The 10,636-nt window shown below is 40.7% G+C and overlaps 1 protein-coding gene across 2 annotated transcripts in view; it reads left to right on the plus strand.

Annotated features, from left to right (window-relative positions):
* Positions 1-10,636, plus strand: part of KEL (Kell metallo-endopeptidase (Kell blood group)) — a 437,477-nt gene that overhangs the window by 58,880 nt on the left and 367,961 nt on the right. The window lies entirely within an intron of this gene.

The following is a 10,636-nucleotide window of genomic DNA, read 5'->3' on the forward strand; positions in this document are numbered from 1 at the left end:
AAAAGCTGGGAGGCTACTTTGGTGCCAGGTCTTTAAAGTGTGTGGTGGGAGAAATGGAGCTATCCTTATTCTGGGAATGAGGCTGAGAAATGCTGCTGTGACCTGTGAGCTCTTGGATCCTGATGATGCAGATCTTCTCCCAGAGTTGCCAAATCACCTATCTCTGGGGGCATAAATACAGTAAAACCCAAGGAGCCTGTGCCTTCTTCATTTTTTCCCTTGCCTTAAGGTCACTTTCTTTATCCTCCCCCTGGACGCTTGCTTTTCCCTGTTGGTATGCTGGGCGTTAGCCTTGCGCTTGGCACTTGTTTTTTTTTTTTTTTTTTTTTGTTTGTTTGTTTTGTTTTGTGTTTTTTTTTTTTTTTTTTTTGAGAGGGTGGTTGTCTATATCCTGTGATCCCCAGAAAAGTTTGTTTTGCTCTCATTTCACAAATACCTTTGGTCCCATAGTGTGATTTTGAAATGTGTCTGTTCTAATGTGGCCAGAACTTGGGACAGGTGTAAACAAGAGATGTGGCAAATATTAAATGCAAAGAATCTAGGTGCAAAGTGGGTGTTGATCAATATTTGTCGATCTTGAAAACGGTTAAATGCTTCTTCTTTACTTTTGGCCTTTCTTTGTCCTTAATGCTGTCTTCATTTGTTCTCCCATCAAGACCCCAAGCCTTTGATCCCCGTGACCAAGGGGAATGTTTTTTATACTGAAAAGAGTAAGCCACTACATTTCTGAGGAAGGGTGGCATCTTCTGGGTGATCCCTAAAGAATGCAGAGCCACCTCCCCTGTGTGACTGGTGGTTTGGTAGGGAGTCTAAGTTGGATCACTGGGAGGCTGATATGAAGAGAAAGGAGACAATAAAGAAAGGTATGTACCTTTCTTCCCCCTTTCCTTCTTCACACTCTGAGCTCCATCCTTTGCATACTTTGAGAAACTGTTTTTAGTTCAGCAGAAAATGGGAACTCAAGGAGATTCTGGAGCCAGGACAAGAACACTCCACAAGCCTGGCTTGACATTCTCTGCATTTCCCGCCCCCCTACATACAGCTGGGGGCTGTATGGTTAGCTCTGGCCAGTAGGCTGTGAGTAAAAGGGGATGTGTGACATCCTCCCTGCCACACAGAGGAGCAAGTGGGACAACTCCACAAGTTCCCATTACCTTCTGCTGAGGTAGCCCCTGGGGCCTCATTTGAGATGGTGGCTCATTAGCTCCAAGCAGCCTGGATCCCTTAGATGCTGTGTGGAGAATAGCTACCCTTGGCATGCTTGGGCCTGCAGAGGAATGTGCAAGGAATAAATGTGTTTTCTTAAGCCATTGAAACTAAAAAAAATTTTTTTAAAGGAAAATAAATTTAACTGGATACCTTAAATAGTATAACTTTTAGTTTTAAAACATTTACACAGCACTTTATAGAGCATATTTTCCTAGATTTTATTTCCTTTAAAGCTCACCATGCACCTAAGGTAACTTTTCTTTCTTTTGACTTAATTTAGGCTTCCAGAAAAGTTGCAAGAAGAGCACAAAGGATTCCTGCATATCCTCCACCCAGATTGCCCAAATATTCCATTTCATTGCATTGCCTGTTTCTTTTTTCTCTCTCTAAATATATATACATATATGTTACTTCTTTCCTGAACTGTTTGAGAGGAAGCTGCAGATATGATGCTCCTTTATCCCTAAATACTTCAGTGTGTTCCCTAAAAACAAAACATTAGGGTCCTTGCATTCTGCAGCAATAGCATAGCTTACTCTAGACCAATACAGAGAACTTTTGTGGCATTGCTGAGCGGGGAAAGTTAAATAGAGACAAGAAGTTGAAGCAGTAGAACAGAGGTCACTTAGAAGGAAACCAGCTCAGAATTTGAGAGATTATAATCTTTTTTTTTTATTGGTGTTCAATTTGCCAACAAATAGCATAACACCCAGTGCTCATCCCATCAAGTGCCCCCCTCAGTGCCCGTCACCCAGTCACCCCCACCCCCCTCCCCCCTCCCCTTCCACCACCCCTAGTTTGTTTCCCAGAGTTAGGAGTCTCTCATGGTCTGTCTCCCTTTCTGATATTTCCCACTCATTTTTTCTCCTTTCCCCTCTATTCCCTTTCACTATCTTTTATATTCCCCAAATGAATGAGACCATATAATGTTTGTCCTTCTCCAGTTGACTTACTTCACTCAGCAGAATACCCTCCAGTTCCATCCACATCGAAGGAAATGGTGGGTATTTGTCGTTTCTAATGGCTGAGGAATATTCCATTGTATACAGAGACCACATCTTCTTTATCCATTCATCTTTCGACGGACACCGAGGCTCCTTCCACATTTTGGCTATTGTGGACATTGCTGCTAGAAACATCGGGGTGCAGGTGTCCCGGCGTTTCACTGCATCTGTATCTTTGGGGTAAATCCCCAGCAATGCAATTGCTGGGTCGTAGGGCAGGTCTATTTTTAACTCTTTGAGGAACCTCCACACAGTTTTCCAGAGTGGCTGCACCAGTTCACATTCCCACAACAGTGTAAGAGGGTTCCCTTTTCTCCGCATCCTCTCCAACATTTGTGGTTTCCTGCCTTGTTAATTTTCCCCATTCTCAGTGGTGTGAGGTGGGATCTCATTGTGGTTTTGAGTTGTATTTCCCTGATGGCAAGTGATGCGGAGCATTTTCTCATTTGCTTGTTGGCCACGTCTATGTCTTCCTCTGTGAGATCTCTGTTCTTGTCCTTTGCCCATTTCATGATTGGATTGTTTCTTTGCTGTTGAGTTTAATAATTTCTTTAGAGATCTTGGAAACTAGCCCTTTATCTGATATGTCATTTGCACATATCTTCTCCCATTCTGTAGGTTGTCTTTTAGTTTTGTTGACCGTTTCTTTTGCTGTGCAAAAGCTTCTTATCTTGATGAAGTCCCAGTAGTTCATTTTTGCTTTTGTTTCTCTTGCCTTCATGATGTATCTTGCAAGAAGTTACCGTGGTTCAAAAAGGGTGTTGCCTGTGTTCTCCTCTAGGACTTTGATGGAATCTTGGAGAGATTATAATCTTAAGGGAATCGGGGGTTTTGATTTTTTTTTTAAGGTTTTATTTATTTATCCATGAGAGACACAGAGAGGGAGACAGAGAGAGTGAGAAAGAGAGAGAGGCAGAGACACAGACAGAGGGAGAAGCAGGGTCCATACAGGGAGCCCGACATGGGACTCGATCCGGGGTCTCCAGGATCACGCCCTGGGCAGAAGGTGGTGCTAAACCACTGAGCCACCTGGGCTGCCCAGGGGTTTTGATTCTTTAATTGATATTTTATTAAATGAGATGACATGATATTTAGGGAGTCAGATAAAGGTTGATGGAAAGGGAATTACCATATGCAGGCATGTGGAGAGAAGTGATTTCAGAAAAATCTGTTTTCTAAGCAAGATAAAACTGGACTCTTGTTTCTACTTTGTGCCCACACTGGGTATTACTCTCATACAATGTCACCATGTGTCCAGTTAAATCCCTTCTGTTTTGCTCCAGGCCTGAAAATGTATCCAGACCATTGGCAAGGATGACCTTAGCAAGGTCATAGTATAGTTAACAAAAGTATAGGAGTGTATCTTCGGGTGGGGCAGGAGGGCTGGCAGTTGGAAACCACATTCACTGAGCTGAAGGAATGCTGTCCATAATATTCCAGGTCAGCTATGGTTAGATATCTGGGAACACACCGTCGAGCCTTCTATTTTGGCAGTGACATGGACTCCTCAGTCCCAATTTCCAGAGCTGTGTCCTCTTCACTCTTCCTTCCATATCCACCTCCACCCAGGCTTTCAATCTGTGCCTGGTTCTGGTTTGAATGAGCCACTGATTTATTTGTAGCTATCCGGGATCTGGAGTGCAGATGCAAATGGCAATTTTCTCTGGTAAGTGTTGGTGGCAGTTGGATCCTTTTCTGATTTGCGTTCCCAAGGCCTGCAGGTTCCCAGGAAATCACATCTTACAGGCAGTCTGGTGGGGGTTATTTTTAATCTCAGCTATAAATGCCAGTCCATAATAGTTCTTAAAACCGAACAAGCTTTCATTAGCAAGGCAGAGGATAGTTAGATATAGTCATTAGTTCAGCAAAAATCTGGACCAAAAAGGGGATAAGGAGGGGCCTCTGGAGATAGAGAGGGCTTGGGGTTCAGGAGTGAGACAGGGGCTAGGCACAAATTTGGAAGACCCTGGCTTTTTGCAGACTTGAGCAATGAGAATGGAGGGGCTTGTTCAGGGAGAGTATGCAGAGAGAGGGAGAAAAATACATCTCGGACCTCCCTGGGCATCTTAAGCATTCTGCTCTTCTCTCTCAAAGTCAGTCTCACTAGAATTTATCTCTGTTTCTGACAGTGGTGGCATCTGAGAATCCATCTCCTCTATTCGCACCACAGCTTAGTCTCTTGTTTCTTGATGGTGCTGAGCCTAGTGTGGAGATGATTTTACTCCAAATTCCAGTCCAGGGTTAGAATTGGTTTATGCGCAGATACATGCTCCGTGTGGATATTTCAGAATCCCAGGTGAGCTCCCACATAAAGTGGGAATGAATTTTAAACTTTCAAATGGAGGGTATGAAGAGCAACTTGCATTTAAAAGTAATTGGTTTAGTATCTGCAAAGCCCTCCCTTCCCCCAATCCACCTGGTGGGTGAAAACAGAATTCTGGGTAAACTCACTCATTTCGTGTTACACTCAGCCCACTCAAGATTTTCTCTCCTGCTTTGAGCCTGGCTGCTCCTTAAAGGCGGAAGGGAGGTGGTTTGGGTTGATCTCCAAGCCAAATGTCCAGTCACCAGCCATGTCTTTCCTATATAGAGTAACTGCGTGTAATTCTCTTTCTTCTCACTGTGACACCTATGCTCAGCATGGTGCCTTTTCTTCTCCCTTAGCCTGCCTCTTCTCTTGCTCAGTCTCCTGGTGCTAGCAGCTCCATCTATGTGCGCAACTATGTTTGTTGTACAGAGTCCCATTTCTTCATGGTCAGAGCAGTGTCTCCATGGTGATATAGGCACAAGTCTCCCTAGGGAATCGACCACCATGTCTTTTTATCTACTTGGCAGGCAAGTTAGTTAGAGTTGGCTGGGTTGGACTAAACCCTGCTTCTATCTTTTCTGTATTTCTTCTTATATTCTTTTGAAAAAATTCCCAAGATGATGGTGAGGACATGCACACAGCTGTGTGGAGTGCATGCAGAGAGGTCCATATAGATGTTTTCCTTTAAGTATTCTGACTACTTAGTGTATTGATGAAAATCTCCCATTTCTAACCCAATAATCAGTTTTCACCAGTTTAAGCTTTCTGGAAATTTCCCATAAAACCAATGATAAAAGGAAATTTGGTATTGACACTGTTTAACCAATTGGAAGGATTGATAAACTTTTCCAAGGGGTAAGTCACATAATAAAATTAGCAGGTTTGTTAACAGGTGAGAAAAACACTAGCATTAAACAAAAACAAGGTAAGCCTTTTATCAATAGAGTTAATGTTCCAGTTCAGAAATTTCCTTAGAAATTTCCAAAAGAAAACCAGTTTGGGGGATTTTTATGACCCCAAATTAAGATTTGGGCAATTCAGGATTGTCCATGATAAAACACTGTGGGCCAAAGATGGAACTTCTGAAATAGAGTTTCTTGTGTAATAAGAAAAAATATTATGTATAAGTTCTCTGATTTTATTTTATTTTTTAAGATTTTATTTATTTATTCATGAGAGACACACACAGAGAGAGGCAGAGACACAGGCAGAGGTAAAAGCAGGCCCCATGCAGGGAGCCCAGGACTTCAGGATCATGGTCTAGGCCAAAGGCAGGCGCTAAACCACTGAGCCACCCAGGGATCCCAAGTTTTCTGATTTTAAATATTAGGCCAAACAAATGCACTTAATTCCCCATTCTTCTGAGACTCTATTGAGGAAAAAAAAAAAGTAATAACACAGTAAGAGAGAGAAGTGGAGATGGCCAATGACAGACCAGAGATTTCATCCCATCTTTTGGATATGGACCATCAACAAAAGCATTTTGTGAATATAGTGACGTAGAGGATGCTCAGAACATGTACATGGTGGACCTCTGGGAATGTAGTAGCTGATCAGCTTGCTGAAAGCCTTGTGGTCCCTTGATGTATGTTTCCTAGCTTTGGCTGATAGGAGTGAGGCAGGGTACAAAACCATTGCTGTAATTCTGTTGTGTAACTGCTTCAGTGATTCCTTCCAACTCTTTCCCACCACTGCACACAGAACCATTGGCATCCCTATATTGATAATTCTTTTTTAGAGAAATTTAACACCTTTCCAAGAAAGAACTAGAGCTTCCAGTGCAGTTGTTTGCATGAGGATTAAATTCTTTCTTATTAAGACATTTTAGGTTTCTGGGTTAATGTTTGATTTTTTACCCACATACCTTAAAAAGAAAGTCCTCAGAAGCTAATCCTGATGAACTGGATGGCCTGGTTACAAAACAGAAGTCACAATCAGCCTTTCCATTCAAAAGAACTTCCTACTGGGAAAGAATTCTTACTTATGCAAAACAGCCTTTCATTTTCCTTCATGAATTAGTAGTCAAGGATTATCAGAAATAGGAGCAAAATTCACAGTCTGAAAGAGAAAGACCAAGATAAACATTCAAAATAAGAACACTTACAATTTGAACTTAGATCCTCAGAGAAGGCAGAGAAGATACTGCATCCATAAAATAAGAAAAAGATGCTATTAAAAAGAGATGAAACAAGAATAAACTTTTATTTTTTAAAGATTTGTTTATTTTAGAGAGAGAGTATGTGCGTGTTTGAGTGGGGCGAGAGGCAGAGAGAAGGAGACAAACAGACTCCCAGATAAAGTAGATTCCAAGACCTTAGATCATGACCTGAGTTGAAACTAAGAGTCGAACACTTAACCAACTGAGGCACCCAGGAACCTCAAGAAGTAACTTTTAGGAATTAAATATATTGTTTAAAATTATATTCAGGGATTGCCTGGGTGACTCAGTTAGTGAAACATCTGCCTTTGGCTCAGGTCATGATTCCAGGATCCTGGAATTGAGCTCCGAATTGGGCTCCCTGCTTAGTGGAGAGTCTGCTTCTCCTTCTCTCCTACCCCTTCCCCAGCTTATACTCTTTCTCTCTCTCTCTCTCAAATATAAAAATCTTAAAAAAAAATAAAATTACATTCAATTAATATATTATTTCAGTAAAATTAAGATGAATTCAAGATAATATCCTGAATGCTGAGCATAAATCAGTGATGAAAAAGATAAAAGATAAGAGAGATGTTTAATTCAGAAGACTTAAAATTTGACCAAAAGGAATTTTAGGGGTCAAATTTAGAGAAAATAAACAGGAAGAAATTATTTTTTTTAAAAAAGAAGAAAACTGTACAAGTGCTGAAGAAAGACATGGTCTTTTGATTGATAAGCCCTTAATTGGCTTTATTTAATTTTCACCTAATGGAGTTTTTGATACTAGTTGCCTAAGCCATGATAATTTTTCCCTGTTCCTCAGGAAGAAGGAAGTGAGCATAATTAAAAATTAAAAATATTATTTTTACAAATTTCCTGATGGGGGTGTTCATATGACTCAGTTCTGCCTAGAATGTAGAGATGATGCCTCAGTGTGTAGCAGCCATCCTATGACAATGAACAAGAACCTCAGCAATAAGACGTGGCCTGACAGGAAGCTAGAAGGATTCTGGGTCATTAGTGACTCCCTGGAGCATTTCTTTTTAGCCTCTAGAATTCATGTTATATTAAAAAATAGCATTATATGGTCACTTTAGTCAGGTTTCTGTTATATGCAGTTTTAGTGCATTCCTGGTGAATCACTAAGGATGAAAAGAAGATTTTAAAAATGTCTGAAGAAAGAAGACAAACTTCAAAGGAAAAAGGCACAGGTTGCTTTCACACTTCCAATTGGTAATAACAAGTGTGAAAAGATAATGAAGTTTCTTCTAATTACTTAAGGTGAATTATTTTAGACCTAGAATTATATATTCAATCAACTACCAATTAAGAGTTAGGGCAAAATAAAAACATTTTCCATTTCTAAAGGACCTTGCTGAGGAATTTACTTAAGGATGTGTTCCAGTAAGTAAGGGGGGAAATAATAAAAGGAAGAATAAGATGTGTGATCTAGGAAATGGTTGATAGATTTAACCCAGACATTCCAGTGGATGACAAATATGAGTTAGGGTTAGGAGCCATTGGTTAAGAAAGGAACAAGGAGATGAAGGGTGTTGCGCAAGTTGCTGAAAAAAAAAAGTGGATTACATCCAACTGAGCGTACCATGATTAAGATACCGAATTCTTTGAGTAGGTGGTAAGGAATATACTTATTTCTCTGGGAGGTGTGGAGGGTCAAAACAACATAAAGGAACACAACTGAGCAGGATTATCATAAATCCAAATTAAACTCTTACATGTTGTTGAGTAAATGATGGAGTGTAAGAAAATAAAATGCTTTTGAGTTTTTTAAGATTTTATTTATTCATAGAGACACACACAGAGAGAGAGAGAGAGAGAGAGAGAGAGAGAGGCAGAGACACAGGCAGATGGAGAAGCAGGCTCCAAGCAGGGAGCCCAACGTGGGACTCAATCCGGGGTCTCCAGGATCACACCCCCGGCTGCAGGCGGCACTAAACCGCTGCACCACCGGGGCTGCCCTGCTTTTGAGTTTTATACTGGAAACAGTCTCCTTTTACCTGAGTCTATGGACGGTGTCATTGAACTTAATGGAAAGCACTTTTTGGTCCTGAATCCAATAATAATTTTAATAACATGAGAAATGCTATTTATTGATTTTCTACATTTAAAATAAATTCATAGCTAAAGCACAGAAGACTGAACTATAGCTACAGAATAGCATATGGCAGTATAAAAGGAGCATGTTGCTTTAAGAAAGTTAGAAGGTGGAAAAGGGAGGGACTCCTGGCTGGCTCAGTGCTTGAGCATCTGCCTTTGGCTCAGGTCATAATCCTGGAGTCAAAGGATCGAGTCCCACGTCCGGCTCCTCCAGGGAGCCTGCTTCTTTCTCTGCCTATGTCTCTGCCTCTCTCTGTGTGTCTCTCATGAATAAATAAATAAATAAAAGTCAGAAAGAAAGAAAGAAGGAAAGAAAGAAAGCAAAGAAAGAAAGGAGGAAAGAAAGAAAGGAGGAAAGAAAGGAGGAAGGAAGAAGGAAGGAAGGAAGAAGGAAGGAAGGAAGAAGGAAGGAAGGAAGGAAGGAAGGAAGGAAGGAAGGAAGGAAGGAAGGAGGAAAAGGGAGTAGTGGAAGGATAAGGAGCACCAACATATTCTTTTTATATAATGCAGAGTTGATAGGCATTGACTGTAGATGGAGAACAAGACATTGAAATGTAGAATGATCATTCAGTAATTTAACAGCAATGAGAGGGGGCAGCCCGGGTGGCTCAGCGGTTTAGTGCCACCTTCAGCCCAGGGCCTGGTCCTGGAGACCTGGGATAGAGTCCCATGTCGGGTTCCCTGCAGGGAGCCTGCTTCTCCCTCTGCCTGTGTCTCTGCTGCTCTCTCTCTCTCTCTCTCTCTGTCTGTCTCTCATTAATAAATAAAAAATAAATAAAAGCAATGAAAGTAAGCTAAAATTAATGCAATTCTCAAAATTTGGGATAAAACAATGCATGTGTGTGCATGCATTCAGAGCTTTGAAGGTAGACACCACAAAAACTAAAGCCATAAATGAATAGAATTGTTGCTTGTGAGAGGTGGAAATAAGGGTGAGGCAGGAGACTTATTTTCACAAAAGACTTTTTCAACATTTGTTTGTTTCTTGGCCAAAAGCTGGTATTATTTTGATAATAATAATAATAATAATAAAATAAAAATAAACTTGAAACAACTCTAGTTTCACTTCTGTAATCTTTGGGTGGAGATTTAGAAATAAGTAGTAAATATTATTTCTTTTGTAAGTAATGGCAATCTCATTTTTCTTTTTTTTTTTTTTTAAAGATTTTATTTATTTGAGAGAGAGAGAGAAAGCACAAGCAGCAGGGAGGGGGAGAGGGAGAGGAATGCCCTCCTGAGCATGAAGCCAGATGTGGGGCTCCATCCCAGGATCCAAGATCCTAACCTCAGCCAAAGGCAGATGCTCAACCACTGAGCCACCCAGGGACCCTGACAATCTCATTTTTAAAAAGCCCCATGTGAGAATTGAGTTAAGATGCTTGGCATAGACAGCTTTGTAGAAATTGGGCTATTTTACAAGAAAATAAACCTCTACATTACCAGGAAATAGTGACAAAACAATTGTGCTGTGTGACATGTACTTCCTCAATGATCCATTACTCGGTTTTGGGGGAGCTGCTCAGTGAGCAATCATTTCCATCAATATTTTCTCATAGGTGATGGCTTTGATGCTCTTTATTCAGCTGCCCATGACTATGTTTTGATAATTGCTGGCTTAATGTCTTCAGCCCCTGAGAATGTTTACAAAACAGGTTTACCAGTTTTCTTAGCATCCAGTATATTATTCAGAATCCATTGTTAAGGTACAAGGAAACATGCCATCATTTTGAATACCAAATACTTTTTTTTTTTTAAACAACAAAATCCTTGATAGAGATCAAATGACAGACAGTGATGTATGTCTCACACCTGGAATAGTCCTATTCCTTTCTGGAAGACTTTCATGGTTTCAACAGCAAG

Source organism: Vulpes vulpes, chromosome 7 (genome assembly GCF_048418805.1).
Source record: "Vulpes vulpes isolate BD-2025 chromosome 7, VulVul3, whole genome shotgun sequence".
Taxonomy (NCBI): Eukaryota; Metazoa; Chordata; class Mammalia; order Carnivora; family Canidae; genus Vulpes; species Vulpes vulpes.